This window comes from Asparagus officinalis, chromosome 7 (assembly GCF_001876935.1).
Source record: "Asparagus officinalis chromosome 7, Aspof.V1, whole genome shotgun sequence".
Taxonomy (NCBI): Eukaryota; Viridiplantae; Streptophyta; class Magnoliopsida; order Asparagales; family Asparagaceae; genus Asparagus; species Asparagus officinalis.
Window position 1 is genome coordinate 16,109,987 of NC_033800.1, and position 10,217 is coordinate 16,120,203.

Consider the following 10,217-nt stretch of genomic DNA (forward strand, 5'->3'; position numbering starts at 1 on the left):
GGGGCTAGAGCATATTGAAAATATAAATTTGGGGCCTTGAAGCAATTTTTCCTTTTTAAAATATTTAGTTTTTTAAAATATGTTTTTAGTTTTTACAAAGTTTTACCCAAATAATTCTTGGAAATTATAATTTTTCACTTTTTCCAAAGTATTATTACACTTAAAATTTTTGAAAATATATTTTGAAATTATCTTTTTTCATTTTTATGTAATTAGACATTTTTATTTTACTAACTTCCAATTTTAATTTGGATTTTATTGTATTTTTAGATAGTTATGAAAATATATTTTTGATTATTTAATGTATTTTTTAATTAAAATAATCTTAAAATTTTCACAAATTTGGATTGAAATAATTTATTTTCTAAAATTAAAAATTTAATCAAATTTATTTATTTTTTAATTTTATATAATTATTATAATTTAATTCACACTTTAATTATATATTTTTGGATCTAAATTTTTATTTTACAGAAATAGATAAGGAACCAGCTCTTTCAACTTTAAAGAAGAGGATTAACACGGAAAAAATAATTAAAAGTTATAAAGCCTTTCTTAATGTTTAGCTTATTACATCCTATGACTAGTTGATTGATCAAGAATTTTTTTGGTGATGCATCATTTGCGAATAAAATTTTTGAACATTAAAGCATCTTATATCTTAATTTCGTTCAACTTGCATTTAGGATATTTTGATTATCTTCATTTTATTCATTTGTTATAAAAAAATAGTTTAAATGGTCTTAATTTTAATTATAGCTTTATATAAGTTGTTAATATCATTATTTTCAGGCGGATACATGTTCTCTAACGTCAATGGGGGTGGGTGAGTGGGGTTAGTGTGCTTCGAAGGGGGTTGAGTCATTACATCTGTAAAATTATACTTGGATAAGAGTGATTGAAACATGACAAAATATAGATTAATTGCAATAACACCGTGCATAGCACGGGCTAAAACACTAGTTTATCAGAAAAATAATTATGTACAATAAAGAAATTTGCAATGCGAATTTGGAAATATTTAATACTCGATTCAAAAGATTGTTAAAATACCACTTAAAACACACTAGAATATATGCGCAAGTAAGTAAAAAACAAAAACAAAAAACAAATCCATAAATTAATGCCAATCACTGAAATCACAAATGGTTAATTACATATTTGTTCTTTAAAGCATCTCTAATTGCTAAATAGTGACTTAAATCTCATTATTTGCTTACTAGTGCCTTAAAGCTTCAGTTGTCTTGCCAATCCGACCCTCGTGTCAGGTGATGTTATTAATGGCTGTTAAATATAATGAAATTATGTAGAATACACATTATGCTCCCACCTATACTAACTCAAATCCACTTTCTTTCTCCTCCAATGGTCTCATGCTTCCCCCAAAATCCTAAATTGATGTCATTTCCATAGCTAGCTTCCCACTAAACTCAAAACTCAGGAGGGAAATTGTTATAGCATGCAAAATAGCAAAATAGTTTAAGTGTTGATTCTATTAGGAGACGACACGTGTGTTAGACCCTAGAGGGGGGGGTGATTAGGGTCTTATGCTAATCTAATCCGATTAAATGCCAATTAAAGACTAATTAACAAGTTTATCCTAGCAAGTATGAAATAATAAAAGATATATGAGTAGGATAAGCAATGAATAGAATATACGCTATATGATGAACTATATATGCAAGGAATATTAAGATCACAAGGTAACAATGTAAACAAGATAGTGGAGATATAGATACAATCATGACAAGGCGATATAAGATATGAACATAAATGATGAAAGAACGCCAAAGCACACTCAAACAGCAATATATCACGAGTTCGACTTCGTCCTACGTCTCCAGCTCGAGCCGCGGGAGAAATCCATATCACCGGGTTTCTACGTTCACGTCGAATAACGTTTAAGCACTTCAACAGTCGGTTTTCAATGCTCAGCCGATCAAACGTCACTCCCTCACACTCGGTCTAGCCACCGAAAACAACCTCACTACAGCACTCCGCTTCTCTCACCGACCAACCTCACTACACACTCGGTTCAGCTCAGGGTCACCGAAAACCTTAAACACTCACGAATGTAACAAATTAGAATTTGTTCCTACAATAGATGAGAACAATGAAGCACAACTCAGAGGTTACAATCTCTCACGCACCCAACTATACTATGTATGATAAACTACTAAAAAGTCATGTGGTGTGTGTAACAATGCATGAAATGAAACTAAGACAAATAGCAAACTGCGAATACATAGGATGAAAAATAGTAAGAAATTGCTAGAGAAAGGAGTTAGAAACTTCTCTAAGAACACAAAGAAAGAGATGAAAGGGATTGAAAATGAATCCTCAATCTGAGAAGCTTCCTCACCTTTAAACAGAAACTCAACTCAAACAAACAGTAAAAACCCCTAAACCTTCTTAAAACTTCTTTTCTTTTAAAACATTTCTTTGTTAGCTTGAGAGTTGACAGTACAATGGGTATTTAACCCTGCTCACAAATCAAGCAAGAAACCAGACAAAAGACCAAAACAGCCCAAGGCATACGGTCAATAAACTAGCCGTTGAAAGCTAAAGAACCGTTTCGGTCGAACACCGGAAATTCGTCGTCGACGAATAATTTTCATCGTCCGATTGCGGACCGGTCGATACAACAGCTTTCTGTCGCACAGTGATTTTGACCTTAGGTTCGTCGAGCCGTGCGGTCGACCGAAACAGATATGACAGGTCTCGAAAACTGTTTATCTGATTTTAAACGCTGTTTGCAAAACTATCAAGAGTAAATGCCAAAAAATGTAAAACTTTGGAATGTGTACATAATAATAAACATGCTACAGTGACTTACAAAAAGGACTTCCAAATGAAAAAATATCATCATTTGCAAACATGTTCAAAACATGAAACCTGAAAATTGATATTTGATATTTGTCATAAACCAACTTTTGAAACTCTGTGAAATATTTTATAGACTAGTAAAACATGATAAACTGATAATTGAAGTCTACACAATCGTAACAATATTTTCACAAAACATTATTCTAGTGCAAACAAATACAAAACACAATAGTAAATATATGAAACATGTGATTTGCATATTTATAAACATGAAAACGCAACTATTATGTATATATAAACTAATATACTGCATAGAACCGAAAACTTGTGTATATAAGTATATAACTATATATATACGAAGAAACGAATAAAGTGAGAGAGAGAGTGAGACTTAAGTACTTAACACACATAATAAACACAAAACTAAAGTTACCGCCAAGGCAATGATCTTGATCTCCGGTGGTAGCTCAGACTTGGACCGTCGACTGAAGCACGGAACTTGGATCTGAACTTAATAGCAAGGCTTCACCTGAGCAATTTTTTTTTTTTTTTTTTTCTTTTTGCTGGAGCCGCCGTTTTTTTATTTTTTTTTTGTTTTTTTTTTTCAGGGTTTTTTTTTTGTTTTTTTCGTGTTCCGCCAAACCTCCTTTGGATATCATCGTTTTGAACTCCTCTTCCATCCATTCCGTCCAACTACGTTTTGTCTACAAAACATAGGAATGCACAAGATACTAGACAAACAACATTAGTAATAAATTGTTTGTTAAACATCATCAAAACAAGAAGGCCAACAACGTGTACCACCCCATGACTAATCAGCCGCATTCAAAGAGGGACGACTCGAGTAGCTCCAGCGGTCGACCCGGCAAGCTGAGAACTTGTGAAGCTGACTAAAAAGGTGTACTTGTCGACCTACCCATAAGATCGAGACGAAAAGCGTCCTCACTCGGCCTACCATTCTAATCGACTCCACTCCCTATTGCCATTCGGTTCTTCCTAGCCGACAACTTGCGAAGCGGACAAAAAAGGCCGTGATTGCCTGCCTCCAACGAGGTGAGGTGGTCGACGGTGTGTCCTCAAGCCCCTCGCTGACAGTCGATTGCCATCACCTTAAATGCGTGGTCAGAGTCATCGTTGCTCTAGTCTCAATAGTTCTTATGATTCATCAGACCTCGTCAACACTATGCGCCTCCTACCACTCTCACATTAAACGCCTAGGTGGCTTACCCCCTTCAGCGTCCGACACGTGTAAATTAGATGATGACTAGGCTGCCAATTTGACTTGGCCGAAGTTACCTATCTACTCTTACGATCTATTATAAAGGGTAAGTATCTAGGGTAACGCAAGGGGGCTCCTAAGCAATTCTGGACAACTTTCTTTACTTGATCTCTTTCTTATCCCCTGAAGCTCAAATACTAACTTGATCGTCGGAGGAACCACCGGAGATCCTAACCCCGGCCTCTTACAAGTTCTTCATGTACAAGATAGAACATCTTGTACAAGAACAAACTATCTGAGGAAGCTTGAGGATCTTAACACCCCCACAATCTACAGATAAACCCCCTATTTGATAACTGACATCAACAAAAATATTTACCTCAGGGACAGTAAGGTAACTTGATTTGTTGGGTTAAGCATTAACTCAACTAGAGTTAGAGAGGTTAGCAAATTTTCTAACCTAAGGACCATATAGCAAGATAACTAAAGATTTATTGGACTATTAAGCAAATAATAAGATTTGAAGGACTCTTTGGACATTAGAGATTAAGGGACCAATATGCAATTCACCCAATCACAAATGTTATGGACATTTTTGCGCAAAACACCTAGGGCTAACTGACCGATACCCACGCTCGTCTCCTATAAATACCTCCTCTCCCCCAACTTTCTCTCTCGCCGCCGCCCATTAGAGGCGACGTGCCGGTCGCTAACTCCGGCCCCATCGCCTCGTCTATCCCACGCTTGCTATCTCCAGGCCACGTGGACGCCCATTCCTACGTGGCCTACCTCCGCGATTCCCGCTCTCCGCCGCCACCGTGAATTTCTCTTCCGGCAACGCTTCGACGATCTCCTGATCCGGTCCTCGGCCCAGGGGGTCGCCGGTACCGCCGCTTGGCCGTCGTGGGGCCCACTCTCGCCCGATCCAGCGAAACCCTAACCCTAGCTCGCCTCTCTTGCGGTTGGGGAAGGCGCTGGATCTGGTGGTGGCCCGGCTCTGCCTCGGTCGGGCCTCGATGTCGGCGATCTGAAGGCCGCTGGACGATCAGCGAGTTCTTAGACTGGATCGGAGAGAACGGCGTCCGATGAGGTTATGAAACCCTAGCCATGACCTCTTTTTGGCCGATCTTCTTCACTCTTGATCAGTTCTCCGAAACCCTAACCCTAGCGCTCTGGCAAGCTCAATGGGAGTGCGGGGAGATTGGTTGGAGAGTTTTGTTAAGATCGATGATCCGATGAAGTCTTGGGACGGTTTCTGCTCTTCGGGCGCTGTCCCTTTCCTCCCATCAGTAACGGATCGGCGGTGCACGCGATCTGTGTACTCATGCGAGTTGAAGTTTGGGCTCGGATTGGCCGTGGAGAGGGTTTTCGTTAGGCCCTTAGCGGCTGGTGAGAATTTCCTCCTTTTATTTTATTTTTGAGAAATTTTCATTAAGTTCAGCTGATATATATAATTGATTAAACCTATTGTTGCATTATATCACACATTTACTATATTTTGCAGGAGAAAAACAAGGAGTTTGAATGCAAGCATGTGGAGTTGAATCAGCTGTTTAACACTGTTTCACTTTGATAGGTATTCTTTAAGCTGCTTCCCTCACTTAAATGAGGCATGCGTCTTTAAAGAAGAATTTATTCATGTCTATTTCATGATATGTTTTGTGATATGTGCTCTCCTGGACCTTGATTATGCAATTAATTATTTTCTTGTGGTGAACTTCGTGGAGTGTGAGAAATTTATGTTCAGAATAATGGAAGGATTTTATCCTACGCTATTATTGTACTCCTTGACGGATTCTTTGATTTGTAGTTCAACTTTCTAGATCCATGTGGGAAGTTTTCTAATATAAGGTGATATTACTATGTAAATCAAGAAGTTAAAGTGTATAACTTATATATCCTATGGTTAGCATTTGGGCCATTTCTGGAGTGTTTGTGCTTCGCAGCTTATGCTTTAAACAGCAGAACAGAATTGATAAATAAATGATGAAGCTAATTGTACTTCAGTTCTTCTACTCTACACTACTATCTTACTCGAGATTATTTGCTTTGTATTTTTATCTTCTATATCTGTGTGGAAAATTTCTTAGACAAAGTGATAATATTAGGGAAAGCAAGCAGTTATGTATGTAACTTATACCCTATTATCAGCATTTGAGCCATTTCTGGATTATTTCAGCTTATGTTTGCTTATGCTTTAAACATCAGAACAGATTTGATAAATTGAGGATGAAATTACTTACCTTTATTTTATTCTTTTGAAGGTTGTGTAGAATGGTACCTTATGAGTTGCGATCTTTGTTCATGCCTGGACCTTATGAGCATGAAGAGAGGTGTGCCTGTCCAAAGGATTTAAAGGATATTTTCTGGTGCTTCCTTCAGTGTCAGGACTTTTGGGAAATCAGGTTATTTACACTTGGTATCTTAGCCTTCAACAATGTCAGAGTGCAGATCTTGGCAAGTGCTACCTAGAGGCCAGTGTACTGGTAGGAACATGGAAAGGGCTACCTAGCTCCTGGGGTAGGCACATGGAAAGTGCTACCTAGAGGCCAGAGGAGAATAACTGCTAGAGACTCGTGGAGAGAGTACGAGTTGTTGGGCCTCTGCTGCTAGATGGAGCCACCATGGTTGTTGAGCCAGTGTCGCTCGAGGGGAGCAATTGGAGATGCTGAGCTGGTGTAAAATGACTGGTAGACACATGGAAAGGGCTGCCTAGATTCTGGGGTAGGCACATGGGAAGTGCTACTAGAGGCCAGAGGAGAACAACTGGTAGAGACTCGTGGAGAGAGTCTTGAGTTATTGGGCCTGTGTTGCTAGAGTGGAGCCACCATGGTTGTTGGGCCGGTCTCCCTAGAGTGTAGCCGTTGGAGATGCTGGGCTTACAAGCGTTGTTGATTGTTCTGGTCCCAAGGGTTTAAAGAATTTGATTCTTAAGATTGTTCTGATCATGAATAGCAGTATTGATCATGTCCTTGCCTAGTGGGTGGATTGAAGTTACCCGTTAGGTGCATGGAAAGGGCTACCTAGAGGCCTGATTATAACTTGTAGACTCATGGCCATTGTTGCTAGAGTAGAGCCACCGTGATTGTTGGGCCAGTGTCGCCACACTGGTTATCGGGCTTGGAAGCATTGTGGATTGTTATCATCTTGTGGATTTGAAGAATTTGATTTTATGCTTGGCTGGGTGTATTATTGTGTTCCTTAACTACAAGCAAATTGTAATGTCTGGGACTATTATCAACTTTTGGGGATATTCCTCTTTTTGTTCTACCGGTAGGCTGGAATTTTGCATCAGAGGTAAAGAAGCTGGGAGTTCTGTGGGAGCATGTCAGATCTTGATGATTGTCAGCGGTGCATTGATGAAACGATGGTAGGAGATTTGGTTGATTCAGGCTCAAGAGAGTGTGGTAGAGGAAGTGTTCCGAGGCTGTTACGCTGGTGAGCTTCTTCTTTTCCTTATGATTAATATTGATATGCATATTTAATATACTGGTTTTTATTATATTATTATCTTTGCTTGTCATATAGTTATTTATTCAAATTAATGTTATTTCCCCGGTTTCAAATTCTTCTTTTCTGGTTATAATAACAACTCTACCAGTGCAAGGATGAGATGTTAACTTGTTGTGAAACTTTACTGGCTAGGTTGTTACGTAAAAGATTTAACCATGTAGAAATGAAAAGCAAGTTACCAATTGGAATTTCAATTATTTAGATTCCGGTTGATCAAGTCAAGTCAAAGGTGATCGTGCATTCCCTCACTCAGAACGTGGAGGCACCATCTAGAACGTCCGAAACATATTATTCCTATCCATTATTTGCTCCAGATGTTCGCATCTGTTTATATTTAGACTTAAGAGGGAGTCCTCTTGTAATCGTACTGAATTTTCTTTTTCTGAGTGTTCCAAAACAAGATGTAAAGTCATGTAGTTAACAGTGTAAGCATTCCACGGAATATCTTCAAATGTACAGATTTAAGATGTTATACTAGTTGAGCAATGGACTTATGAGGAACTGAGTTGTCTGTATCCTAGAAGCCAAGCCTATTCCTGTCTATGTAACACTAACAGTTATAATGTGAAGCCGTAAATTGAACACTCCCACATGTGTCAGTATGTCAACACTTACTGGACAAATCCTTTTATGAACACCTATGGAATGGTGACCATTTTGATTTAAGATAGTTCTTGGGCGCCATCCCTGCATTACTCTTATTTCTTGTTTACATTAAGATATTTGTTTTGTTTTAACTTTGCGTATAAAAAGAACTTACTTTTTTATGAAAAAGACTGTCAGAATATCAAACTTATTAACACGTGACAAGGTTTTGACGTGTTTGTGATAGAGCTACATCAAGTATTGGAAGTTAAAAGAGTAAAGTCGCTTGCTTTTGTTACGGCTTAAGTTAAAATCTTAGCATGTATCATACTAAGTTAAAATCTTAGCATGTATCCAAGCATTTATCTTTGTCCCTTGACTGGGTTTTTACTTATTCTAGATTAGATTGAAGCTCAAAGACACCTATAAAGCAGGCCCAGTTAGTTTGATTTGCACTAGAACTTGATATTTTGTTTCTTCTGATAATTGAGTGACAATTTTATTTTGCTTGATATATTATATTACGTTAGGGGTGATGGTTGCAGTGGAGCAAGTTGGGTTAAATGCAATGATTTATTTAGTTTTATGGCATGATCACATAATGGATGTGAAATTGTAATTGTTCTTTCTCGTAACTTTACCGTGAAACCGTCGCTATTCTTTGAAGCAGAAATTGAACTTTGTTCTCTTATCATTGCTTGCCATATCCTGAAATCTGCTGTGCCGTTCTGAACTGATGCTCTTGATTTTTATTTTATTTTATTTTTTATTTTTTTGTCATTTTACATGGCAGCATAGAAGTTCATATTTCATGTAGTATCTATGTTATGTACTTATTGATGTACTAAATTAATACTTGACGTTGCCAATGTTCTTTGCTTAATGATTTTCCAAATTATGAATTTTCGCCTCAGGTGCTTACTTGGCTGGTACTATCAGGATTGGGATGTTGGGCCTGAGTTATGGGCCCTTCCTCAGAACCCGCCACAGATGGCTTCCACGGTTTTAGGCCGGTGAGTATTTCCTGTGAGCAGCTTTCCTGTGGTTCCCCCTAATTGGCCGAGTTGAGGGGTCGAACTATGCGCTCCTCCATACCTGGGAGTCCCAGCCAAGGTTCCTTGCGCAAAAAGAGAGGAAAAGGGATAGTGATGGGAGGACCTTCTATGGGGGGTTGTTTCCATCCAGTCTCCTCTTCTTCTATCTGATGAAGTCTACAATGACATGCGGATGACACTGAAGATCTACGGCTGGAGAATTCGCTGCTTGCTTTTCACCGATCCTACCGTTTGGATGAGGGGCTTTTAACACAGTTTGTAGTCCATGGTTCCTACTTATGAAACTGAGCAACAACAGTTTTTCTTTGTGCTTGCACCAGTAATTTGGTTTTGGTTTTGGTTTTCGAGCTGAGCGCAAATCCAAGTTCCCGGAAGATCTCCAGTGTCTGTTGGGCTGTTGGGTTGAGCATATGCTGCTTGGGTTCTCCAGTGACCTCACACTAATGGGCGGCACCTTGTCAAATGATCTTACTACCGTCGAGCTTATCCTTCCGAGCAAAAGGACCAAGACGCTTATTTGCTTTCAGTTTTCAGATTTGTTAGACATATAGTCGTGTTTCTTATGAACCTAATGTTCTTATGTGTGGACCCTCAGTGTTGTGATTTTGCTTTGTCGTCGGACTCCATATGCTGTCGGTGGATTTAGATATTTTAAAATATTAACTTGAATGAAATATGGAAAGTGGACTCTTCAAGAGCATTAGCTAGGAAAATTATGGCATCGCTCAAATTGAAATATTTATCATAACCAATTCCAAATAAGATAAATAAAATATAGCTTATTAAACGAACAAAAAACATTTGAAAAATTAATTATCTCAAAGTGACCCATTTTATTTAAAAATTAGAATTCTCAAGTTCTAATATCTGTGACGCGTGTAATAGTGCTAGTTGATACTCTCATCAGCATTGTTCTCAGTACGACGGTTGCGCTAATACGACGTTCGTTGCTGCAGTACTTATTCTGTTGTTATTTTTTTAGTATTAACCAACTGGGTAACAAAAACATAATTACGTGA

At 38.3% G+C, this 10,217-nt stretch overlaps 1 long non-coding RNA gene across 1 annotated transcript; it reads left to right on the forward strand.

Moving 5' to 3' along the window:
• Positions 4,731–9,887, forward strand: LOC109848364. Its single transcript, XR_002248776.1, has 4 exons — positions 4,731–5,434; positions 5,550–5,621; positions 6,310–7,483; positions 9,058–9,887. It is a non-coding gene; the product is annotated as an uncharacterized LOC109848364 (long non-coding RNA).